We start from the raw sequence: 27,439 nt of genomic DNA, 5'->3' as shown, positions 1-27,439 counted from the left end.
ATAACCCTAAATAGGAAACACTACTAATTATTAAAATTAATAGGAAAAAGCAACACTTAGTCCTATCTGTAAACCAAAGTTTCAATTTTTAAAATAATGTAAACTAATGTACAAAGTAATACAGACTCAGAAATATGACCATTTTTAAATAGTTTAGTAGCCCTTATACTTCCTTAAATTGAACGATTTGGAAAAGTGGAGTGAGCTCACAACACTATCCTATAGAGCCAGAAATTTCTTCAGTACAAACCATTATACTGATTATAATATTAAAATACTTTGTTTTGGTAACACTAGCTACCAGGAGGTCAAAAGAGGCATTAAAATTTTGTCAGGGATTGTTTTCAAAACCTCCCCAGGAATGTTAAACATTCAGAATATATCTGTTTAAATTCCCAAGTATTTTACATTTACAGTATTTCTCAAGAGGAAAATGAGCAGTGAAATAAACCTTACTTTCTATCTATTTCAAACGACTGATCCAATGAATGTGCAACAGTGTGTCAAAATGACCAGAACAAAATAGAGTGCGGTGAGAGAAAAAGCTATATTGCTGCCAGCCAACATCAAAATCTCTTACCAATTACACTGTTGTATAAAGTTGACACTAAGCCAGGGGACGATTCAAGAGGCACAGCCAATAGCCACATACTAATATTCTGAAAAAGCACCAAGCACAACGTGTTACTTTCATTATTGGACAAGTTTTTTTGTATATATCCTGCATTTGTCACTCGTTAACTAAAGTCATCTGGCAATTTCCTACCTCTCTTGCACTTAAAAACGATTGGAAAGGCAGCATTTTTCACATTATAAAATACAAGATTACTCTGTCTTCACTATGTTATGGAGGCCCCTGTTCAAAAAGGCTCCTCTTGTGCACACTATGATTATTCTTTTTTCAAGCTTGGTAGGGCTGTAGCTGAAAATAATTTCTCTGTTCTCTTTGCAAGAGCACCACATATGTGTTTGGGGGGAAAACATATCCATCAGAAATCAACTTGAGCCCATAGCAAGCTGAGTGACACAGGATACAAAAGGGCAGAGGTCACAACAGTAAGCTGGAGGCTTTGCACTGGGCTATGGCTATTAATGCATGGCTGCCTCATTCATTTTCTAACATGCAAAACAGTAGCATTAAGCAAAATTTCACATTGAACATTATGCATTATGGAAGAAACCTAAACATAACAAAATGTTAAAACATTAGAAAATAATCAGTACAGCTAAGTTACTCAGGAACACTTTCCCCAATATCTATTATATATAACAATGTTTTTTGTACATAAAATACTGAAACATATTTCTGTATGAAGAATGGTTACAGAAATTATCAGTTACCTTTTGACATTCATGCTGATCACATCTGAACTGTCAAATGTCAGCGAAATTAATTCAAAATAGTAAGAACCTGTTTTCACCTCTCCCATTAAAAAATAAAGAAAAAACTATGATGTAAAGAAAAGTCTTGACAAATTATAGTGTGCAAGCGCACTCTTATGGGTTTTATTCAAATTTAGGCATGCTCAGAGCAGACCCAATGAAATGAACAGGACTTTAGTCAGTCACTCCTAATATGTCCCTTGGATTTCAATGGATCTGCACTAATGACTAAAACTAAATCCAAACATACACTGATTCAGAAGACAGACCTACTATGTTCTATAGGGCTTTCTCCCAAGAAAATATGCACAGGGTTGCAGCCTTGGTTATCCTGCCTACTGAAGTTTCCTATATTTTAGTTTATTTGAGTTTATTCCTTTTGAAGTTTAATAATGTTTGCTTGTACATCTCCTTTCTTAAATACCAGAAGTTTACCATATGTATCTGTTCAGAAACCATATACCCACGCACATTACTACATCAGTAAAATGTAAAAGGATTACTCATAACGTGTCTCATTTTAGAACAGCTACATTTCTGATTTTAAACAAGATGCTTATGCACATTTTTTGTTTTACTTTTCCAAATAATGCAACTGCTGCAACTTCCACCTTGCAAGCAGAACGTTGCACGCTGACAGGTATTATATTTTGACTACAGGATGAGAGATAGAAAAGAAGAGTTCAAGTCACAGCTTTTCAAGCCCTGAAATCCTAAGGATTCCTATGGGGAAACTGATTGGTTCCAAATCGGAAAGGGTGTGAGATAGGTGTGTATTTTATCACACTATTTGTTTAATCTATATACAGAACATATCATATGGAAAGCGAGATTGGACCAAGATGAAGGAGGCATGAAAACTGGAGGGAGAAATAGCAATAATTTTAGATATGCAGACAATACCATAGTACTAGCAGAAACCAGCAATGATTTCAAACAAATGCCGATGAGAATTAAAGAGGAAAGCACAACAGTAGGACTACAGCTGAATGTCAAAAAGACAAAAGTAATGACAACAGAAGACTAGGACTGGTGAGGGCAGTTATGAGAGAACTAGAAAAGGTCCTCAAATTCAAAGATATATCACTGAACACTAAAGTCAGGATCATTCAGACCATGGTATTCCCCATCTCTATGTATGGATGTGAACGCTGGACAGTGAAAAAAGCGGATAAAGAGAAAAAACAAGTCATTTGAAATGTAGTGTTGGAGGAGAGCGCATACCATGGATTGTGGAAAAGACAAATAATTGGGTGTTAGAACAAATTAAGCCAGAACTGTCATTAGAAGCTAAAATGATGAAACAGAGGTTATCATACTTTGGACATATAATGAGAAGGCACGATTCACTAGAAAAGACAATAATGCTGGGAAAAACAGAAGGAAGTAGAAAAAGAAGGCCAAACAAGAGATGGATTAATTCCATCAAGGAAGCCACAGACCTGAACTTACAAGATCTGAACAGGGTGGTTGTGATGTTCCTGTATTAATGTAAATATGGTAAGTGCTGTTTGTATAGAAGATACATGGTAAGTAGAATGAAAGAGGAGGGGGGAGTAAATGAGCAGTAGAATGCTGGATGATTGGCTGAGTGTTTGGATGGCTGAGAGTATAAATGGAAGGATGACAGTTGAATCTGGGTGGACGTGAGTGGGTTGTTTTGGTGGAGTTTGGAGGTGGGTGTGAGTTGGTGTATGTCAGGAGAGTGTGGAGAAAGAGGGAGGTGGAGTTCGGATTAGTAATAAGTCAAATATCACAGTAATAGATAAAACCATAAGCTTGTAGATCATTATCAAAGTTATCTTGTTATTAATGTTATTTAATAAATACTATTTTGGTTTACCGAAGGCCTGATCCTTGGCTGGGGTTTCACAGACCAGAAGGGAGGGTAAGGTAATAACCAAGGCTGAAGGGAAACAGTAACAAATGGTGGCAGCGGTGAAGAGGAGAAGATAGCATTATAAGTATCCAGAGCAACCCCGAGTTATGAGTTATCTGCATTGATACAAGGGGGTTGGGAACAGCATAGGCACGCAGTCACAAATGTAACCGGATAGAGAGACTCAGGCAAGGTCTCTGGGAACATTGGTTGTAGAACGTGACTGGTGGTGCTGCCCAGCAGGGGGATCTATTGAGATCTGTGCTAGAGCGGAGAGAGAAACCATAAAAAAGGACAGTCCGGACTGGTGGAGTCCCTGGTGGTGCCTAGTGAAAGGCAGTAGCCACGAGCAGGTAGGAACCTTACAGGGAGAGCCAGGGAAGGGCGTCACAGTGGTTCATGACAGATGCTCTTGGAGGTCACTGATTCATAGGGTCGCCATAAGTCGTAATCGACTTGAAGGCACATAACAGCAACAAAATTCCTAAAGCCTTTGTTAATATTATAAGAAAACTTGCTTATATACACCTTTATATAGCACAGGAGGAGCCATGATGGCTATCAATATCTATGGGAAAGACAGCTAACAAAGTCCAGCAATATGCATCTTTAATGCCAGTACCATTTACAGAAAGCACATTAATGAAATTTGAATTATATAACCATGTGAACTATGACACACTCTAGATGCACAACAGGATGGACAAAGTACAAGCCTCTCTTTAGACCAGTGGTTCTTAACCTTTTCCACTGCCAGCACCCCTTGGATTTCCAAAATATGCTCTTGTACCCCCTGAAAAAATACCATTCATTTTTAAAAAAATTATTTTAATGTGTTTTTAGCCTATTTAGCTAAGATAAATGAATTTTTAAAATCTCTTGAACAACACCTTGCACCCCTAGAAAAAGTGTCTCGCACCCCCAGGGGTGCGTGCACCCCAGGTTAAGAACCGCTGCTTTAGACTTTCTAAATTAGGGCCAATTAAAACAACATATAGGGTATCAAAATCGCCAGTCCACAATTACAAAGTATCATACAATTGCTTTAACTAATAATGTAATGACAGTCTAAGAACATTAAACAAGCCCATGAACCAACTTTTCCTGGAACAGAGTATTGAAAAGATTAAGAGACAGGAGATTAAGAGACAGGATGTACTATCCTACCAAATGTGAACCCACAACACTAATAAAATCCCATCTTACTTACAGGGGACTCAAAAAGCTTCAATAATATTCATTAAAGTTTAAACCAAAGTGTTCTCGAAATGGTTAGTCAGGGACCACCACTGGGCCTCACTGCAACAGCTGCTCTATGCTTCCTCACTCACCTACTCCACCTCCAGCTGTGCTATAGCCTTTTTGTTGGACTGATGAAACTCCCTGCATGGTGAGTAAAGATGGCAGAAGTGTTCTAGGAACAGGAAGATCTTCCTCATCTGAAGGGAAAGGGCAGGAAAGGTGTTGAAGGAAATCAGTAAGAGATTAAAAGGTTATTTTTAAAAATAATATTAAACTGGGAATAGAGAGAAAAGCAATTAATTCAGTAAAGCTGCTATAGGAGGAAGAGGTGCATGTAAAAGAAGCAGGGGGATATATGAAGGAAACTGGCAGGATTTGGAGGGATAGGGTACAAATTAAGGGTGAAAGGACTGAAGAAATGACAGAAGACGAGTAGAAATACTTTTGAGAGGCAGCCGTTTCTGATTAGTCCCTGGATCTGCAAATTCTACCTAAAAGAGGCAGACTGAGTCACAATACCTCCAGAACCAATGCCTGTACTTAAGCTTAAGAAAACTGAACTACAGAATTCTTTGGCACTAGGAAGTCACTATGGCAAAGAGTGCAGCAATTGCCACAGAGGGATTACATATCAGTAGAAAATGTCATAAATTGCCAGTTAATTGTGCCAAGCTCCAACTCCATCCTCCAACATTTTGGAACTGCCATTTTGAAACACACTTTTTATTAGTACATTTTAACACAATAATATATTGAGTAAGAATAATATATTGAGTCAGAATTTTCCTACCTTACTGAGCACATTAATGCATGTCATAAGGTTTGAATCTCAAAAAATGTGTTTCCCAGGCATCAGTAATTAACAGCCATATTGATTAAGCTTACTGGTCTACCATGTGTGTTGTGATGTTCCTGCTTATATTGTAAATATGGTAAGTGCTGTTTATATAGAAGACATATGGTAAGTGGAATGAAAAAGGAGGGGGGAGTACAGGAGCAGTAGAATCCTGGATGATTGGCTGAGTGTTTGAATGGCTGGGAGTATAAATGGAAGCATGACAGTTGAATTTGGGAGGTTGTGGTTGAGGTGGTGTCTTTGAGAGTTTGAGGTGGTGTTTAGTGGTTGAGGTGGTGTTTGAGAGGTTGAGAGAGAGGTTGAGAGAGAGGTTGGAGGTTTGAGAGGTGGTGTTTGAGAGTGAGTCGGAGTTCTGAGGCAATTAGTAAAAAGTCAAGTACCTAACAGAATATAGATGAAACCATATGCTTGTGAAACATTCCTTAAGTAATCTTGATATTTCTGATATTTAATAAATACTTATTTGGTTTACCAAAGGCCTGATCCTTGGCTGGGGGAATATACAGACCAGAAGGGAGAGCAAGGTAATTACCAAGGCTGAACAGAAACTGTATCTCATGGTGGCAGCGGTGAAGGGAGAGATTGTAACAAGTCACGTATCCAGAGCAACCCAGAGTTGTATGCTTTAAATATAAAGATACAAGGGGGTTGGGAACAGCATAGGCACACAGTCACAAAGTAACAAGCTATACAGAGACTTAGGCAAAGTCTCTGGGAGTTTGGGTTACAGAAAGTGACTGGTAGTTCTGGCTAGCAGTGGGATTTGTCAAATCTGTGCTAGAGCTGAAAAGGGTAAGAAGAAAACCTGTCTGCTGGTAGCCACAAATGAGAGCTTCACTGGTGGTGCTGGGGAAGGACGTCACATGTGTCTGCACAGAGACCATTAAAGACAGGTTGCTTCCATTAAGTGTAGTTCTTTGAATGGTCTTCTATGCAGTCAATATTAGACTTCTGCCTTTCCACTGCAGGTGTTTCATTTTCCTGTGGTAGTGCTTTGATTCAAACAGAACACACTGGGGTCCATCATTTTGGGAATGCAAATTGGACTGAGGGGCAGCCACCTCCAAACATCTCTGCTCTAGCTTTATAATGTTCTGAAGATGCACTGTGAAGGATTTGCCATACACGTGCTGGCACAGAAACCAGAAAAAAGAATTCGCAATAAGTAAATCCATTTTTCCGAAGAAGCAGAAATGTAAAATGAGGAAGACTTATGTTAGTGAAAGATAGATTCCAGAAAAGCAGCATGATAACTACAGTTCAACAGGAGTAAGGAAGCAGTTAGAAGAAGTCAAAGCAAAAATAGATATCAGGTCTATAAAGGGAACATTACATACAAAACAAATGTATTCTGAACAAGGCTAAGATAACAACAATTAAAAGTAAAGATAATTACGCTGCATTTGTGGATACACAGGCAATTATCAGAGAATTCATCACCTTTTACTATAAAAATACAGGAAACAAAGATTGAGAATTTTAAAGATTGTATGTCACAGCTAAGATTACTAGACTTAGTGAAGATTATAGGAGTTATCTGGAGTAGAACAAGAGCTGGTGCAACAGCTATAAAACATTTTAAGAATGGAAATGGCCCAGGCCTTGAAATATTTATAGTATAATATTACAAGGAGTTTCCCAATAGCATAGAAACTCTACTAACTGCAGCCTTAAACACGATGCATTACACTTGAATCATGCCACAAGAAAGGAATACCAGCAAAGTACAGGCAGAGGGAGAGGGGGGCAGAGGGAGAGGGGAGAGAGAGAGAGAGAGAGAGAGAGAGAGAGAGAGAGAGAGAGAGAGAGAGAGAGAGAGAGAGAGAGAGAGAGAGAGAGAGAGCACGAAGATGTGATCTCATACAGGACAGTTCAAAATTATAACATCAACACTGGCTGGTAGGTTAAATGCATAATAAATAGATACATGAACAGAGATCAAACAGGGTTTTTTGAAGGGAGATCTTTGTAACAATGAGTGAGTAGTGTGTAGATAAACATCAAAGTTTAGGTAAATAAGAAAAGTGTATGTACCTGTTCTTAGACACAGAAAAGGCATATGACAGAGTCGAATGGTTTTTTGTTGAGAGAGAATGTATGTAAGGATTTGGGTTCAGGAACAATATTTGTAAGTGGATTGATATAATATATAAAAACCTGTCAGTCACTTTGACAATTCATGGGAACATTCAAGCATTTCTTTATTCCAGCAGGGGGATTTTATAATGCTGCCTGTGTCAGGGGCTTTGGTTACATTATCTCTAGAATCCTTAACAGAGATAACAGCAATATAAAATGTGAGGAGATATTATGAGGAAATTAATATCCAGAGAACAGAACATAAAATAAGCTTAAACAGAAACTGAGGAGTGAGCTAAGAATGTTGAAAATGTTTTGCAAATTTGTGGAAAGTTGGCAGGGCTCAAACTAAAAATGACCAAGAGTGAATTATAAGCATGAAGCCTAATGGGATAGAGAACAGTAACTGGAAAATAATTTAAACAGTGCAAAAATTGTGATATTTAGGCTTAAAATTTACAGAAAATCTGTCAGTTATATAAAGGCAACTATCTTTTGCTGCAGAGACAAATCCTGCACCTCCTCTCTGAGAAATTGGCCACTTTACCAATTTTTTCCAAGCTACAAAGGAAGTGGATTGAACTGTGAAAGACCAACCCAAATAGTTTTGCATTTTGACAAATTTGTAGGGCAGTGAAATATCTCAGACAGGAGATCAGGTCTCCTGCTCCCCTGGTGCATTCACTATAGCTGCCCAATTTCCCTGCTTTTTAAAGTTTGATAGAAATATCTGTGGGCTATAGTTATGTTCTTAAACCGCAAGGTTTTTTGCCTATTAGTGAATTTCCCTGCTTTTTAATCCGGGAAGTAAGAAATGGGATCCTGTCCAAGTTTGCTGAGAATTGATTGATCATTTGCATGCTTATTGAGTTCAGTGGGATTTACTCCCCTGCAATCATGCTTAGGATAGGAAATACTGACCATGGGGAGGGCTGGAGTGGGCAAGGGAGGAGGAAGCAGGAAGAGGGGAGGAGGAGGAGGAGGAGGGGAAAAGCAGGCCTGATCATTTGCATGCTTATTGAGTTCAATGGGATTTACTCCTATGCAATCATGCTTAGGATAGGAAATACTGACCATGGGAGAGGAGGAAGGGGAGGAGGAAGGGGAAGGAGCGCGTATTGGAGGGGGACAAAGGAAGGGGGAAGGCAGGGCAGGTTTGATCATTTGCATGCTTATAGAGTTCAATGGTATTTACTTCCATCCAATCATGCTTAAGACACGTAAAATTGACCATGGGGACGAGGAAGGGGAGAGGGAGCAGGGGGAAGAGGAAGGAGGGAATTGGAAGGGGATGGGGAGGGACGGGCAAAGGAAGGGGGAGGCAAGAGGGAGGGAATAGGAGGAGAAGGGAGGATGGGTTTGATCGTTTGCATACTTTTTGAGTTCAATGGGATTTATTTCTATGCAATCATGTTTGAAAATGGAAATGGACCGCCTTCAAGTGGATCCCGACTTATGTTGACCCTATGAACAGGGTTTTCATGGTAAACAGTATTCAGAGGTAGTTTTACCATTGCCTTCCTCTGAGGCTGAGAGGCAGTGACTGGCCCAAGGTCACCCAGGGAGCTTCATGGCTGTGTGGGGATTTGAACCCTGGTCTCCCAGGTCGTAGTCCAACACTGACCTGGGGGAGGGGGGGAAGAGATTGAATGTGTGGGCACTAGGCAGAAGGGAAGCCCCTTTCCTTTCCAAAAGGAAACCATTGTGAACAGTATCATTCTTTTTCAGCGTTTTCCCCACCTTTTTATTCTACAGCAGGCACATGTAGCCTCCCACCGAAATTGAAACCAAAGCTGTCCCTGGCCACATCCACACCAGGCCTTTATTTCACTTTGGACAGTCATGGCTTCTCTCAAAGAATCCTGGGAAGTGTAGTTAGTGAAGGGTGCTGAGAATTGCTAGGAGACACCCTGTTCCCCTCACAGACCTTCAATCAGAGTAGCTGACTGTTAAACCAGTCTGGCCACTGGAGCTCTCTCAGTAGAACAGGAGTCTATTCTCAGCACCCTTCACAAACTACACTTCCCAGGATTCTCTAAGGGAAGCCATGACTGTCTCAGTGAAATCAAGTCTGATTAGCCAAACCAGCAGCTGTGAGGCTTTTAGAACACTGACAGCTGGTTCTTACTGAGCATGCCTCGCATTATCATAGGCTGCCAGCCAAAATTTCTTAAATTAATTAAAGATCAGCCAGGCATTTTTTTTAACTTTTAAACTGCAGAAGATGAACGTCAGAGTATGGGGCAAGGTCAGTATTAGGATTACAGGTACTCTGTGAACATGGCTGATTTTTAATGAAATTCAACAGATTATGAGAACTCAGAGAAAAAAGTCCAAAAGGGCTCTGCTTTTTTCCCTTTTTAGACTTTGAACTCTTTTTTTTTTTACAATAATTTTTATTCAAATTTTCATAAAGCATACAAAACAAAATCATAAAACATTCAAAGACAAAAAACAAAACAAAACAAAAATAATTAAACAAAAAAAATAAAATATTGACTTCCCATTTGTCACATATCAAATCAGTTATAGGTCTACAATATATAACAATCCTGTCTCTTAAATCATATTATAAAATCACTTTCCTCCAGTAGTTATCTTAATTAATCATCAAATCTCATAAACATTACTTTATTCTTTCCACAAAAAGTCAAAGAGAGGTTTCAATTCTTTAAGAAATATATCTATCAATTTTTCTCCAAATAAACATGTCAATTAATCCATCTCGTTAATAATTATAATAATCTTATTGTCATAACCATAGTCCAAATAAACATTTCGATTAATCCATCTCATCAAAATCTGTTAGGTTCAATAATTTCAATAGCCATTATTCCATTATCCCTATTAGTTCCATCTTCCATCTTCGATAGTCCTGTTAAGTCCAGTAATTTCAGTGTCCAATCTTCCATTATCAGTATTCCATAATAATCTTGCTGTCGTAGCCATAGTCATATAATAAGAGTCTGATGGGAATTTCCTCTATCCCAAATATTTTCTTGCCATCCATTCTGAATAAGTTGCTGAAATACTGTTGTAAAGTTTAGACTTTGAACTCTTGACTGTTTTATGTATCGCCATGAAAATTGTCAGTGTTGTTAAGCAAGCGTTTCTGAGTTCAGGACTATAAGATTTGTAAGGTTTTGTTTTGAAATGAGCTTATGGGAAGCATCAGAATGGCTTGGGGGAGGTATTTTCAATTTAACATTGCAGAATGTGAAAACTCCAGGCTGGCTGTAGTATACAGCCACTCTTGTGGCTGTATAATAAAAAGTGGGTTTAAATATTTTTTTGAAACTAAATCAGATGTTAGTATATAAACTTAATGGCAAGAAATATTGAAAGAAACCTACAAATGGAGGCTCTGGAAGGTATCTAGAAATTATTTAGAACTAGTTCAAATTTTATGGTGGTAACGAATTACAAGGAAAATTGTATCAAAATAATACTTCAGTGGCATTAGTTGTCTTGGAAAACTAAAGTGGAATGTGGATTAAGTAGTGGCAGAGGAGTTGGAAGGGTACAAGTTATTGCTCAATGGTGATTTCAGTTATTTAAGTAATATTCAAAATAAAGCTGATGACTGATCCACGACTATGCCTTCTCAGTCGTATGATGTACAGAGGATACCAAATGAAACACAAGGACAGGTGCCACATACACTAACTCTAGCAATAATTGTTTTTGAAAACCTGGAAGGTCAACTGGAGGCCTAATAAGGAGAAATTGAGCTGGTATAGCACAGTGGGGAGGACAGCCTGGCTGGGAGTCCAGAGTCTGCGAGTTCAAATCCCCGCTCATGTCTCCTGGGTGTCAAGGGCCAGCTAAATATCACCCAACTGAGTGGCTCAGGGGTTACGTGCCCGGCCACCTGTGCAGCCGTGGGCAAGTTGCATAGTCCCAAGAAGCCCAGTTGCCCCCCCACTGGCAGTCGCGGACAAAGAAGGGGCTGGCTTGTGCAGCTGTGGCAAGCTGAGCAAGCCCTAGCCAGCTGGGGAGGACTAGCCTCAGAAGGAGGCAATGGTAATCCCCCTATGAATATTGCTTACTATGAAAACCCTATTCGTAGGGTAGCCGTAAGTCAGGATCGACTTGAAGGCAGTCCATTTTTAAGCCTATGGGAACAAAGGAAAATGATGTAATTGACAATGTTATGGAAGCATAGGGAATATAGTGAAATATTAGGTAGTTTGAGGCCGATTATACAATATATAAGGAATAGCTAGGATTGGAATAGATTATATGTTAGTGTAATATAAACTAATGTAATTTTGGGAAGGCTGAAAGTTTGAAATACCTATGTATTATATTGTTATCTTGGTATTTATAGATCTTCTTACACAGCCACAACACCACTTTTTCATGGACGAATATACTCATAAGAGTCCTGTTCAGGAGATTCTCACAATTCTATATCCTCCTGGTTCACCCAAAATCTATCAAATAAATAGCAGCCACCAAGATTTACAGCCCTATTCATGGTCAACAGTAGAACTGGAGAAAGTCTCTTCAAATGAACCATAAGACTACCCTCTCTCTCCACATAGCCATCTCTATAAGGCGAGATTAGTTGTGAACCCTTAGCATGCATGCTTCTTCTCAATTTCAGTCCTTCCTTCACCAAGTTAAGGTTCACATCACAAAATGCTGCAGTCTTTTGGAATCTCTGTAACAAAAGCACCCTAATCTTCAACAGAAGATGCTGGGGCCAGATTGATATAGTGTTCATTAACTCAGTAGCTACAATCTTAAGGAAGTTCAGTACTAGGCTACTTCAACAAACTGAGCCTCCTCCAATTAAATGTAGTCACTTGCTTTTAAAAACAGCAGGTTAAGCAAAGTCTATTCTAGACTTGGAAAGACCTCCTCTTTCAACAAGCCTTTTAAGTAGAGACCTTATCCAAGTCGGTGTCTGTGGTAGAATTGCTTTTTAAGATGTTTTTAAAGTTATTTTTAAAAATGTTTAAGATCTTTTGTTGTAATATATTTTTAAAGATGTTTTATTTTAATATGCCCCCCTCTAGGATGCACACCTTAACGTGGTGAGGGGGTTTGAGAGTGTTGAAGAAGCTAACTGCAATGCCGTCAGGAGTCTAGACCAAGAGGCTAGACTCCTAGCAGGGGCACCCAAGGCGGAATGGTCAAAGCTGAAACACCAGACTAAGATGCATCCAAACTCAGAGGAAGGCAATGGTAAAGCACCTCTGAATATCTCTTACCACGAAAACCCTATGAACAGAGTATCCAAAATGCAACCCGAGATAACGCTGGAAGATGAGACCCCCAGGTCAGAAGGCACTCACTGAGTTACTGGGGAAGAACAAAGGACAAGTACGAGTAGCACTGTGACTAATGACGCAGCTGGGTCAAAGCCGAAAGGAAGCCCAGAGGCTGATGCGCACAGATGCGAAAGGAGAGTTGGGAATTGTACGATGCACACAATAGGAACATGGAACGTGAGAAGCATGAACCAGGGAAAGTTAGAAATTGTCAAGCAAGAAATGGAACGCATCAACATTACAATACTTGGTGTGAGCAAACTAAAATGAACTGGAATGGGACATTTTCAATCAGGCAAATACAAAATATTTTATGCAGGAAATGAGAAATTAAGAATGGGGTTGCTTTAATAGTGAGAAGTGATGTAGCAAGAGCAATTAGGAGCTACAACGCAAGTTCTGAGCGAGTTGTATCAATGAGATTAAACAGGAAACCTATCAGCATAACCATCATCCAAGTCTATGCTCCAATGGCAAACACAGAAGAAGAGGAATTGGAGAGATTTTACACAGAAGTACAGGAAGAATCTGATCACACACCAAAACAAGATGTGCTGATAATCATGGGGGAATGGAATGCAAAAGTAGGGAACAGAGAAGAACTAGGAATTGTGGGGAAATGGGGCCTAGGAGACAGAAATGAAGCAGGAGAAAGACTTATTAATTCTGTGAAGCCAATAATTTCTTTCTTGCGAACACAGTTTTTGAGCAACCAAAAAGACGACTGTACACATGGACATCACCAAATGGTCAATATAGGAATCAAATTGATTATATAATTGATAGCAGAAGATGGAGAAGTTCCATACTTTCTGCGAAAACAAGACCAGGAGCAGACTGCGATACAGATCATGAACTGGTCGTATCGAAAATCAGAGTAAAGCTAAGGAAGACCAAGAAAGCAATCATAATGCCAAAATACAATTTAAACAACATCACAGAAGAATATAAAGATCAAATAAGGAACAGATTTGAGGCTTTAAACTTAGTTGAACCAGAAAAACTATGGACTGAAGTTAGAGACATTATCAGGAAAGAATGCAGAAAGATAATACCTCTAGTTAAAAAGAGAGAAAGACCTCAATGAATGACTGAAGAAACTCTTAAAATGGTTAAAGAGAGAAGGAAAGCAAAAGCAAAAGGAGATAGAAACACGGTCAGAACCCTAAATGCAACAATGCAGCGACTAGAACATAGGGACAAAGAACTATTACAATAGTTATTGTATAGAAAATGAAGAAGACAACAAAATGGGAAGAACAAGAGCCCTATTCCAAAAGATTAGAGAAATGAAAGGGAAATTTAAACCAAGAGTAGGGATGTTGAATAATCAACAGGAGAACACACTGACTGACCAAGATGAAATAAAAGGAAGATGGAAGCAATACACTGAAGAACTCTATAAAAGAGATGCCAGGATGACAGATTCATTCACGGAGGAACCATATAATGAAGAACCAGAAATTTTAGAATGTGAGGTGAAAGCTGCTCTTAAAATAGTTGGAAGAAAAAAATCAGCAGGAACAGATGACATACCAATAGAGTTGCTACAAGCTACTAAGACTGAATCTGTTCAAATTTTGACAAACATTTGTCAAGAAATATGGAAAACTAAACAATGGCCCACAGACTGGAAGCGTTCAATATATATCCCAATTCCAAAGAAAGGGGATCCCAGGGAATGCAGTAATTATTGAACTATTGCCTTAATATCCCATGCAAGTAAAGTAATGCTCAAGATTCTACAACAAAGGCTTTTACCATATATAGGAGCGAGAAATGCCAGCCGTCCAAGCTGGATTTAGAAAGGGAAGAGGCACCAGAGATCATACTGCAAACATACGTTGGATAATGGAACAGACTAAGGAATTTCAGAAGGAAATCACCCTGTGCTTTATAGATTACAACATAGCGTTTGACTGTTTAGATCATGAAAAACTATGGAATGCTGAAATGGGGGTGCCACAACATCTGATTGTCCTGATGCGCAACCTATACTCTGGACAAGAGGCTACTGTAAGGACAGAATATGGAGAAACCGATTGGTTCCCCATTGGAAAGGGTGTGAGATGGGTGTATTTTATCACCCTATTCATTTAATCTATACACAGAACATATATGGAAAGTGGGATTGGACCAAGATGAAGGAGGTGTGAAAATTGGAGGGAGAAATATCAATAATTTAAGATATGCAAACGATACCATACTACTAGCAGAAACCAGTAATGATTTCAAACAAATGTTGATGAAAGTTAAAGAGGAAAGCATGAAAGTAGGACTATAGCTGAATGTCAAAAAGACTAAAATAATGACAAAAGAAGATTTATGTAATTTAAAGTTGACAATGAGGACATGGAACTTGTCAAGGTTTATCAATACCTTGGCACAGTCATTAACCAAAATGGAGGCAATAGTCAAGAAATCAGAAGGTGGCTAGGACTGGGGAGGGCAGCTATGAGAGAACTTGAAACGATCCTCAAATACAAAGATGTATCACTGAACACTAAAGTCAGGATCATTCAGACCATGGCATTCCCAATCTCTATGTATGGATGTGAAAGTTGGACAGTGAAAAAAAGCAGATTAGAGAAAAATCTACTTATTTGAAATGTGGTGTTGGAGGAGAGCGTTGTGCATACCATGGACTGCAAAAAAGACAAATAATTGGGTGTTACTAGAAGCTAAAATGATGAAACTGAGGTTATCATACTTTGGATACATCATGAGAAGACATGATTCGCTAGAAAAGATAATAATGCTGGGGAAAACAGAAGGGAGTAGAAAAAGAGGAAGGCCAAACAAGAGATGGATTGATTCCGTCAAGGAAGCCACAGACCTGAACTTACAAAATCTGAACAGGATGGTTCATGACAAATGGTCTTGGAGGTAGGTCACTGATTCATAGGGTTGCCATAAGTCATAATCGACTTGAAGGCACATAACAACAACAAAAGTAATCACTTGCTCTAAGGGCTGCAAGGGCCCTGCCGCACATATTGAAAATATTGTTGTTGGACCTAACAATATGCTATTGCTCTTTGGGATCTTCTGTGGGGGAAAAATACAAAATTGAACAGATGGTGGTAGCTGTTTTTAAATATAATTTCCCCTGAAATTAACATCACATTACCAGATCCTGTGGCATCAGGAACACTGTGTGCTGGCTGGTGTTATCCCCCTCTTTTTTTAAAAGGAATCAGTTGGGCCAACTTGTCATAGAATCTGGATTCCAAAGTGGGCCCATGTCTGATGTGCATATTGGTCCAAGTGATCCAGATCAGGTGGGTCTTCTTAGAAAGCTGAGTTTGCCAAATTCCACCACCATCCTTAGCCTCACACCAGGAGGAACTAAGTTGAGAGGTGTAGGAAACACTTGCCTGTCAACAGCCACATTCTCTCAGAGCCACTCAGACGGGGACTGTATGCTGGTGGTGGATGAGGCTGGAGCCAGAGGTGGGCGGTGCCAGAGCCAAAATTGGGCAAGGCCACTCCTTTTATCACTTTCTTTATGTAACCTTTCTTCTCTCCCCCCCCCACCAGACTACTAAGGGAGGGACAGTTTGTATTGTCAGAGATTTAAACTGCTCACTTGCATTGGGCTTTCCTCCCTCCACCTCCCATAGCTCCATCCCTTTTGACTTTCTCTCTGTCCCCCCCCCCGTTTTCTTCTTCTGTGAATATCCAATCATCCTAGCATGTAATTAGGTTGTGGGCCACAAATTGTCCATCCCTGCCTTAAGCAAAGTTTCTAAGAAGATATTCCTCTGAAGTTACAATATCAAGGAAAATATTTGTTTAGTGTGAGCTGAGTCAGTCTGCAGAAGCAGTCAGTCCGAAGCATGGTTGGATACTGAGAGAGGAGGTGACAGGCTCATAGAACTCATCCCAGCTCCATCTTTATTTCACTTTTTGCTTATGATTTTAGCGGGTTGTCTTTAATTCCACTCTTCCTCTCCAATAACCCCTCAACACATACTCCAATTTGCGTCCAAATTTTCTTGATAAAGGAAAATGTATACAACGCAACTGGAGTTCCCATTCCACAAACTCAGCAGAAGTGAAAGATCTGAAGAACCCCTGGTTGACTTTTGTAGCTCATTGTTACATGTTATCCTTTCAAAAATTGTTCTTGATGTGTTCTGAGTCTTATTAGGTAACTAATTAGCCTAGTGTCTTGATTTCTTTCTAAAATTTTGTGAGGTAGGCACTTTAGGTTTCTCATCAGCCAGTGTCCACAGTCATTGTATTTCAGTGGTCATTTATCTTTTTGCTTATAACATGAATGCAATAACTTTTTTGCTACAGTCAATATTTTTAGCCTTCCCAACCTAGCCTGATTTTTTATTCCTATACACTGATTCCTTGAACTTTATAATTCTATTCTTTGATGCAAGTTCACTAACTGCTCTCATTAGTTATAGTGGTACTTTGGCTTTGATCTTCATTTTTGTCGTCTGTTGTTCAGGTTTTCAAAGATGCCATCCGGATTAGGTTTCAGAATAACTGTGTATTATATGAGCATTTTTAAAAAAATATTAGAAGTACGACTACACTCCTTGTGTTAGGGGAAGTTTGGTTTCCTGATTTTTAAAAGATAGGTTTCAGTTGACACTGTTGAAAGCCATTAGAAATCACTTTCTTGGGATTAAAATACTGACACTTTAAAACTGTTCTTAAATAATATTCCTAGGGTTCCTGCATAGTGCCATTCTGTTTTTAAATTAAAGAATCTTCTAAATTGCCTTGAAATTGTGCCTACGTAATGTGCTAAAAAGTCAGCAGAAACAGGACTTGTGAGAGTCAACCATTTTTGCTAAAATCCTTTATCCTGTTATGAGTGTTAATCTATTGATTGCCTTATGATAAAGTAAATTGACTAAAACATCTCTAGAGAAAGTTCTCAATTTTTAGTGTATTGTAATAAACAAACCTTGCCATCAAGTAAGATGCTTGGGCTGCATCGTGCTTATAATTTCATATCCAACTAATTTAAGCAGAGTTAACAAAGAATGCTATAAAAGTACATGATGCAGCTCTTAATGCTGAAGTTAAGCAAGTATGGCTCCATAACAAGTGACTTCTCAAAGCTCCTAGAAGGAACCATTAATAATATAGGTGTGACTGAGCACAGGATTGCAGTTTAGATAATCCTAGTTGAACACCCAAATTTGAGGATGGTGATAAAGGTTATATTTCAACAATGCTTTAAGTTAAAAAGTACCTGTGCTGTATCAGAATGACTCATAAATGTATGCTATCTGCGTAGCTCCTTGTTCTTAAAGTCTTCTTTAAAATAATACTGCATTTACCAAACATGCAGCTTTTAACATGTTTCTGAATAGGTATTGCTTTAGTTGCAATTTACTTGCTATGCTAGTCAATGACATTACCTTGATCATATAAAGAGAGAGCCTGGTTTCCAGCCATATTTGAAATACTACTTATTCTTTTGATCATCTTAACCCCTTTTGAGTTTAGGGCTATAACAGAACCCCTTTTTTATATAAAAGGTCTATGATTTAAGTCATTGAGATTCTCAAAACATGAGGCTTTTTAAATTGCTGACATTAAAGCTTTGCTAGTATTGATGCCAAATTCATTCATGTTAAGATAGTGTACCTTTGCCTTTGTTACCATACATTAGATTCCTACAATTAAATTAAATACAATTTAAACAACATCACAGAAGCATATAAAGGTCAAACAAGGAACAGATTTGAGGCTTTAAACTTAGTTGAACCAGAAGAACTATGGAATGAAGTCAGAGACATTATCAGGGAAGAATGCAAAAAGACAATCCCTCTAGTTAAAAAGAGAGAAAGACCTCAATGGATGACTGAAGAAACTCTTCAAATCTCCCCCCTGCTTTTGTTCAGGGATCCCTCTGATACAAATTTTTTTGCGGCATTCTCTATCGGAATATTCCGCCATTTTTAATTCTAGATCTTCTGTTGCCATGTTTAACAACGGCAGTTCCGTCTGGTTATCCTGACTTAGCTTCAGTGCTGTATTAGCTGTCTCAGAAATAGGAGTGATTTGATCAGATAAGGCCCCTATTTTTGCCTCAAGTGGTTGTAAAGCGGGTGCCCAATCTGCTGTAAGGGCCTTCCTAATCTTATTAATTAATTCATTAAAGTCTCCCATGTCCCTGGAGGCCCCTATGAGTTTCCCGCCTTTTTGGGCCTTTGAACCGCCCCGTGCCATATTGTCAGTTTCAGCTCTGTGAACTCAGCTTTGATTTCACTCCTAAGATCTAGTCTCGCCACTTTCGCTTTTGGGCCATGCAGTCCCTGCAGCATTACCTCTTAGATGTGGTGATCTATCTCTTAAAATTAACACTTGTATGTCACTCCTTGCCTTAAGTTGTCCATGGTTCTTGGAGACTCTGGTTTAAGCAACCATTCTGCCTGCTAGCAAGCCACGCCCCCTTTCAGTGTTTTTGTTTGCCACCCTGGGCTCATTCTGGGAGGAAAGGTGGAATATAAATTGAATAAATAGCAATAATTCTATCTGATACAGTCTATAGTATTACGTAACATGTTGATGTGTTATATTGATAAGATATGAATATAACTTTTGACTATGTAGAATAACTTGCTATGCTAAATAAGGCACACAAGTAGAGCCAGTGTGGTGTAGTAGTTATTGTCAGACTGTGACCTGGGAGACCGGGATTCAAATCTCCACTTGGCCTACAAAGGTAAGTCTGGCACCTTTGCTATACAGTTTTCTGGGAATGCTAAAGACACACCTCTTACCCTGGCTTTTAGCAACCAAGATGTATGTTTTCAGGACCCACCCTACTCCTGTGAATTTTATGTGTTTTAATGGTTTTTAATACTGTATTTTAAAGTTCTGTAACCCACGATGGGACCAAATGGTGAAAGGCAGGCGGCAACAACAAAACAACAACAATAATAATAATGCTCACTTGGTGACCTTTAGCCGGCCATTTATTCTGAGCTTAACCTACCTCAAAGGGGTGTTGTGAGGATAAAATTACGAGGTAGAAAAGCATGTTTGTACACCACCATGAACTCCTTGGAGGAAAGGTAAGATAAACATATAAAAATAAATAAATAAAGATTAGAGGTGTGGAGATTGTATTCAACTAACTCATTGTGCCAGCAGAAGCCAGTGAAAACAATAGGACTTCCCCCCCCGCCCCGATCCCCCTCCACACCTCCCAAATCTGTTCCGGATGGTCAGAAGAATCCCCAGGGAAAGGAGACAGGAGATCATTCTTGTCAGGCAAGCAGAAACGCTTGCACTGGAAAAAAAAAAACTCCTTAGTGCTACATTAATTACAACCCATTGTCTTTAACATGCCTTCATGGAAAAATTACAGCCCTGTACGTTGAAACATGTACATTCACCCAGTTTAAGCAGTAGTATAGCCTCGACTTTGTTGCCTGGTAAAACAAATGTATTTGGACATGTTGCAACTCTTGCTACTGTCTGTAATACAACGATGTTGAATCACTCTCGTCAATCAAGTCTTGAAATCCCCAAGCAGTTACGTTGCTGGTTTTGGCTACAGGTTCAACATTTTTGGCACCAACTAAAGAAGTTTCTGTTCTCCCAGGCCCTTGAGTATTAATTTTCCCCCCTTGTATATATATTGTATATATTTCCTCTGGTGGCTATCTGTGGTTTTTAGACCTATGTTAGGGGATGGTGGAATTGTTTTTATGGTTTGGTTACCTCATATTGTTCTTTGCTTTTAATTATCTTGTTTTTCATATGATGCATTGTGTAGTCTGTGATACCTGTGTAAAGGGACTAAATACAATGCCTGGAACACCTTACTTATTCTCAGCTACAGTAATTAGTTCAGACACTGCAATCTGATAGGCACAAACTAATTCAAAAAAAGAACCAGTTGAGATGTGTTGGAGACCAAACCAGTGAACAAGCAGCTGTGTTATTAACTATAACTGTGCTATCTACAGCTTATAACACTTGGAAAAATTGACAAAGCCATAGAACCAAATCATCATCACATATCACTATATGACTACCACTTAAGCCAAGCAAACAAGAACTCAAACCTGCAAGTTCTCTAAATCAGCAAATTTATTACAGGCAGACACCCCCATGGACAATTCGATAGAATCTTCATTCTACAGGGTGACCTGGTAGTCTTTTTGGCAGGGAGGGAGACCATGACTAGCTGTAAACTTGACTCAGCTGAACAGCATATCTTGTTAATTTCAAAATATATTGACTTTTCAATCATCAGGGAATTTTATCACTCTTCATTACTAAGGTCTGCATGCAAAGACTTGCAAAATGTTGGAAATTGGCTTTAGACTTCTTTCTTACAATCTGTCATCAACTTTTTCTTGCCTGTCATATCATGTCCTGCTTGTGAGTTTTCAGATTTATTTGGTTGGCTACTGCACTGGTTCTTATGAAATATATTTGCCTCTAAACCTCCGATGTTGCGACAGATGAATCCATTGAAGTGTCCGGAGCACGGCCTTGTCCTTCATTATTGGATGAGTTTCAGTTGGTGCAGCTCGAGGAAGTGGACAAGGTGCTTGGAATGGTTCGGGCAACCACGTCTGTTCTGGATCCTTGCCCATCTTGGCTAGTGAAAGCTAGCAGGGCTGGGACCACCGGTTGGGCCAAGGAAGTGGTTAATGCCTCCTTGAGGGAGGGAGTAGTCCCTGGTAGCCTCAAGGAGGCAGTAGTGAGACCTCTTTTAAAGAAACCCTCCTTGGACCCAGATAACTTGAACAACTATAGACCGGTGGCGAATGTCCCTTTTTTGGGCAAGGTTTTGGAACGGGTGGTTGCCGGCCAGCTCCAGGCGCTCTTGGATGAAACCGATTATCTAGATCCGTTTCAATCTGGTTTTAGGCCCGGTTTTGGCACCGAAACAGCCTTGGTCGCCCTGTATGATGACCTTTGTCGGGAGAGGGACAGGGGGAGTGTGACTCTGTTGATTCTCCTTGATCTCTCAGCGGCGTTTGATACCATCGACCATGGTATCCTTCTGGGGAGACTCGCAGAGTTGGGTGTCGGGGGCACTGCTTGGCAGTGGTTCCGCTCCTACTTCGCGGACCGTCACCAGAAGGTAGTGCTTGGGGAGCATCACTCGACACCCTGGACTCTCCATTGTGGAGTCCCTCAGGGGTCGGTCTTGTCCCCCATGCTTTTCAACATCTACATGCAGCCGCTGGGTGCGGTCATCAGGAGTTTTGGAGTGCGTTGCCATCAATATGCTGATGACACGCAGCTCTATTTCTCCTTTTCATCTTCCTCAGGTGAGTCTGTTGATGTGCTGAACCGTTGCCTGACCGCGATAATGGACTGGATGAGAGCTAATAAACTGAGACTCAATCCAGACAAGACCGAGACATTGCTGGTGAACGCCTTCCCTGCTCAGATGGTGGATGTTCACCCTGTTCTGGATGGGGTTACACTCCCCCTGAAAGAACGGGTACGTAGTTTGGGGGTTCTTTTCGATTCTTCCTTGTCTCTCGAGGCCCAAGTGGCCTCGGTGGCACGGAATGCATTTTACCATCTTCTTCTGGTAGCCCAACTACGCCCCTATCTGGACAGGGACGACCTCGCCTCAGTTGTTCATGCTCTGGTAACTTCAAGATTGGATTACTGTAATGCGCTCTACGTAGGGCTGCCCTTGAAGACAGTTCGGAAGCTTCAGCTGGTGCAGAACGCGGCTGCCAGACTATTGACGAGGACCAGTCGGTCTTCGCATATAACACCTATTTTGGCGCGTCTGCACTGGCTTCCTATTTGCTTCCGGGCGAGATTCAAGGTGCTGGTTTTGACCTATAAAGCCTTACACGGCGTGGGACCTCAATACCTTGTGGAACGCCTCTCTTGCTATGAACCTACCCGTTCACTTCGTTCAGAATCTAAGGCCCTCCTCCGGGTACCAGCTCATCGGGAAGCCCGGAGGGTGGTTACTAGATCTAGGGCCTTTTCTGTGGTGGCCCCTGAGTTGTGGAACAGCCTCCCCGAAGAGGTATGCCTGGCGCCTACACTTCTATCTTTCCGGCGCCAGGTAAAGACCTTTTTATGCTCCCAGGCATTTTAATCTTTTAATTTTCTTAATCTTTCTACTTTTAACATGTATCCTTCTTAATTTGTGTTGTATTTTGTTTTTGTTGTGCTTTCTGTTGTTTGTTTGTACATGTTTTTGTGATTTTTTTACTATGATATATTATATTTTATCTTGTTTGTTCACCGCCCTGAGAGCTATTCTGCTAAGGGCGGTATATAAATTGAAATAATAAATAAATAAATAAACATGAAGGTTCCCATAAAGACCCATCAGCAATGAATTTGTCCAATACTTTCTTAAAGCCATCTAAGCTAGTAGCTATATCTAATCTCCTAGTAGTAAGCTATACTGATTCAAAGTTGTGTGAAAGACTTTCTTTTCGCTATCCTACACTAACTGCCTATAAACTTAATTGCAGTATTCTAGGAATTATGCTCTTAACACTCAGCATTCATCCATGAAGGCAACATTTATTTTGTCATTAACCTTCTCTACCCTCCCCAACATGACAGAAAGAGTCAGAATATTATGATCCTATATAATCAATACCTGGGTAAACAGTGCCATTTGATAGCTGTCCTAACTGCTTACTCAGAATATTGATATATGTTATCATGGCTGGAAACCTGTACTGAAGCCAGCAGATCCCTGCACAGAATGCATAGCAATGTGTAAAACTTAAAACAAATTCAAATACAATAATACCTCAGTTAATAAATCAACCAGGAAAAATCTTCTTTTAACAAAGTCTTTTTTGGGGTCATGGGGGTACACACAGTCAGAATGCGGCTCGTCTACTGGATTGAGGATGCTGCATACAGCTCTCTCACACATGGCTGGAATGGCACTCCTTGCCAGGTGGTGCAGGTGCCTCACAGTAAACAGTGCTTCAGGTGCCCTGAAAGCACTGTTGACTGAAGATGCATCTGCTCAAATGTAGGGGAGGATGGCAGAGAGATAGACCAAGCATGGTGTGTCGCTGCCCCTTGCCTGCCTGGCCGAGTGTGCAGAGAGGAGAACTGTGCTCAAAGTCTTTGTTTGCTCTAGCAAGATGCTACATGATAAAATAAAAAAGGCAAGGCAGGCATCCCTGGATGCATTTTGGAAGAAGCCTTCAAGTGGTCTGGATGCAAGGCTTACCTGACCTAGTTGTTTCATTTCAGACATGCATATTGTTAGTTTGCGGAAATATGTTGAACTGCTCTTCTTTTTTGTGGTGTAGGAACTTATCCCTGTTCTTTCCATGTGATTTCTACCTCTGGTACCAAAGTTTCTGTTAAAGAAGTAATGTCCAAGATTGCATGTACTTCATTAACTGATGTATTACTGTATAAAACTAAGCAGCAGACTGAAAAATGAAAATGGGAAAACCCAAGCCAAGACTTGCATGGTACTTTCAAGGAAAGTTAACAGGGGAAAGATCTGAGATCAAATGTTGTGAAATCACTCACAACACTTGCTAGCATTTGGAATCCTTCAGAAAGCAGACCAAATCTCCAAGTTAAAAACACACTAAAAAAATCCTCAGGAAAGGCGAACTTAGTACCAAGAAATTTGTTGAATCCCTACACTGAGCTAGTCAGCAGATTCATTGACTGCTAGAGTAAAACATGAAAGGCACACCAATAAAGAGTCAGTGTAAGTTAGAGTTGGGATTCAAAAAGGGTAAAGCAAACAAGTGTGGTAAGAGAGTGTTAATATTATACAATTATAAACTTTATTAAAAACTCTGTTCCAACTCTCTGTGAAGAGACTCTCCAGGATTCCACGAAATCAGCAATGGCATATGACTGCAAGAATGGGAAGGTGAAAATAAAACATCTTTATTGGTAGAGTGGGGACTTTTAATTTCATTACCAATCTGAACTGAAAACCAAAGGGTAGTAGTATATCAGGTTAACAGTATTTTGTATTACATGCACACTAAGGATCCATATTTCCTTTTTTATTCTTGCAATACATATACACACCATTATACAAATCGCATAATAAGCATGCCAAATCATTTTTAAAGGATCTCTCACAAAAATACTTTAGAGACGTGGGAGTTGGAGGTACTGAATTACAGTGATTCCGCTCCTACCTGTAGGTGTGCTACCAGAAAGGAGTACTAGAATATTGTTCCTCATCTCCCTGGCTTCTTGGCTGTGGGTTCTCACAAGGGTCAATCTGGGAATTTGGATCATGTCATCAATATGCTGATTTTGTGGGGAAGGGCCATAGCTCAGTGATATAGCATCTGCCTTGCTTGCAGAAGGTCCCAAGTTCAATCCCTGCATCTCCAGGTAGGGCTGGGAGAGAACCCTACTTGAAACCTTGGTGAGCCACTGCCAGTCAGTGTAGGCGGACCAAGGGTCTTATTAAATAAAAAGCAGCTTCCTAAGTTGCTATGTACAGCTCCATCTCTCCATCACAAGCAGGAGATACTGTAAAGGTGTTGGACAAATGTCTAGTAGTGAGCGCTATTGGAAACCAAGGACTAGATAATGGATAATAAAAGGAAGCTGAATTCTGATAAGATGGAAGTGCTGTGGGTGGTTAGTTCCCATGTCCAGTTATTACATGTACACCTCTTCTGGGAGGGGATACAATTCTCCTGAAGGAATAGGTTCATAGTTTGGGAGCACCCTTGGATTCCAACTTGTCAATAGAGTCCCAAGTGGCTTTGGTGGCTAGAAGTGCTTATGCCCAGTTTAGCTAATTCACCAGCTATGGCCATTCCTGGACTGGAATAGCCTGGCTTGTTGTCCATGCTCTGGTGACCTCCCATCTGAACTGTAATGTGCTATATGTAAAGCTGCCCTTTAAGATGTTTCAGAGGCTGCAGGTGGTGCAGAATGCAGCTGCTAGTTTGGTGAGTGAGGAGCCTGATGGGACCATGTGTCACCAATCCTGAAAGCGATGCACTGGCTGCCAATGATCTACTGGGTTCAATTCAATGTGTCAGTATTAGTATATAAGCCCTAAATGGCTTGGGATGCAAGTACTTAGAAGAGTACCTTACAGTTGTTCAGGTGGGAGAACGTTTCACACAAGATGGTACATGTTTATTAGCCATATTACAACAAAGGAACACAATTGGAGACCCCCCCTCCACCCACAACTCTCTATGGAGAGATGTTATTGGTTGAAAAATCCTAGAATCATAGCAATCATCCCCTCTGTATCTTAGCCTAACATTTCTTATACCTCTTCTTATTGTCCTTTATATGTCTCATGTGTGTGTATAAGTTAAATAGTGATATATTATAATTCTGATGTTGTTCATAATACCCTTCCTCCTCCTTAGCAATGCCTTATTCTGATCTCTCTCTTCATTCTCCAACTTCTCTTTCATTTCTTCCCCTTTCTTCTTTCCCTTTTCTTTCCCTCCTCCCTCTCCTCTCTTCTTCCCTCCTTACCACCCCCCTCTTTATTATTGTCATTATATTTATTTATTTTCTAATTGTATTGAAATTGTCTCTTCTGAATGTTGGACATCATGTCCCCTTATTTCATGTATTTGAAAACCTTTACAATAAACAATTTGTCCACAAAAAAACCCCCTATCTTGGATCCAACAATTGTCTGGTGGACCTTGTTGGTGGTGCTACCACTGGGGGCTGCCTGGTTGGCACTGACCCATGACAGGGCCTTTTCAGTGGCAGTTCCCCATTTGTGGAATGCCCTCCCTGCTGAAGTACATCTGTGTCCCTCATTATTGACTTTCAGGAGCAATGTAAAAACATTCCTGATTACCCAGGCATTTGTTAGCTGAAAGACACTATTCTTGGCAACTTTAAACTCAGTGGCTGAGAGAATGTTTAATTTGTTTTTAGAATGCTGTTTTTAAAAATTATTTTATTACTGATGCGTTTGCCATCCTGGACTACTTCAGGAGGGGGGATGGAATATAAATTGAATGAATAAACTTTCATGACACGCTGACTGAAAGTGTTACACATTTTAAGGTTTTTGTTTAAAATATTTAAGTTACTACATAAGACAATAAATTCAGAAATATAGTTATGACTGCTAAAGAGATTAACTATATAGATAACATATGCAGCATCTTCCAAGAGGGTAGCCATGTTACTCTGTTACAAGAAGACAAACAAATCTTGTGGGACCTTAAAGACTTGCCAATTTATTAACAGCTCAGTTTTTATTAATCAGAAGACAAATAACCAGAGTTCTAGTCTTGGAGGATTAAGCAAGGACAAAAATGTAGTCCAAAAAACCCAAGTAATGTAACAGACTGCAAGTTCTGATACAGTAGAGAAGAAAATCCTGTTTTGATGATCCAAAAGTTAAAACAATATATTAGGGCAATACCTTTATTAGGTCAACCAAAATGTCACAAGATAGTGTGCAAGCTGCAGAGAGTTCTCCAAAACCCTTCACTAGACTAGACGGAGAACAGAGAAGGGGTCAGGAAGGAAAAAAGTAGGCTATGGGTGAAGCCATCCAATCTGCATCTGTTGGAGACTGGATTTAGTGGTAAAGTTCTACTGTTGGCAAAGCTACCTAATATAGCTTCTACTGATTTCTTTTTTAACTTAGCACACCACTTAAAATTATATGTTATTAATACAAAAGGTAGCTAATTTCTCTTTACTTCCATTTTCCAATTACTAAAGAACATGTGTTTCACCTAAGCATAGACACAGATCTGGTAATAGCTGGTTTTTGTAGTTCCAGAGATA

The 27,439-nt window shown here is 39.8% G+C and overlaps 1 protein-coding gene across 10 annotated transcripts in view; it reads right to left on the bottom strand.

Moving 5' to 3' along the window:
• CHD7 (chromodomain helicase DNA binding protein 7) overlaps positions 1 to 27,439 on the bottom strand; it is a 270,130-nt gene that overhangs the window by 201,077 nt on the left and 41,614 nt on the right. Inside the window, exons 3-4 of one of the 10 annotated variants that reach the window (XM_061599686.1) lie at positions 4,594 to 4,701; positions 581 to 659 (exon numbers count right to left, since the gene is read on the bottom strand). The exons of 7 other annotated variants lie outside the window; for them this stretch is intronic. The gene's annotated coding sequence lies outside the window, so the exon portion shown is untranslated. The remainder of the gene's footprint in view (positions 1 to 580; positions 660 to 4,593; positions 4,702 to 27,439) is intronic. 2 more of the 10 variants (XM_061599694.1, XM_061599676.1) reach the window with 2 other exon arrangements.

The sequence above is a fragment of the Rhineura floridana genome, chromosome 1 (assembly GCF_030035675.1).
Source record: "Rhineura floridana isolate rRhiFlo1 chromosome 1, rRhiFlo1.hap2, whole genome shotgun sequence".
In the NCBI taxonomy this organism is placed as follows: Eukaryota; Metazoa; Chordata; class Lepidosauria; order Squamata; family Rhineuridae; genus Rhineura; species Rhineura floridana.
Note: the sequence above shows the minus strand (reverse complement) of the source record. Positions and strands in the feature narration are given on the sequence as shown.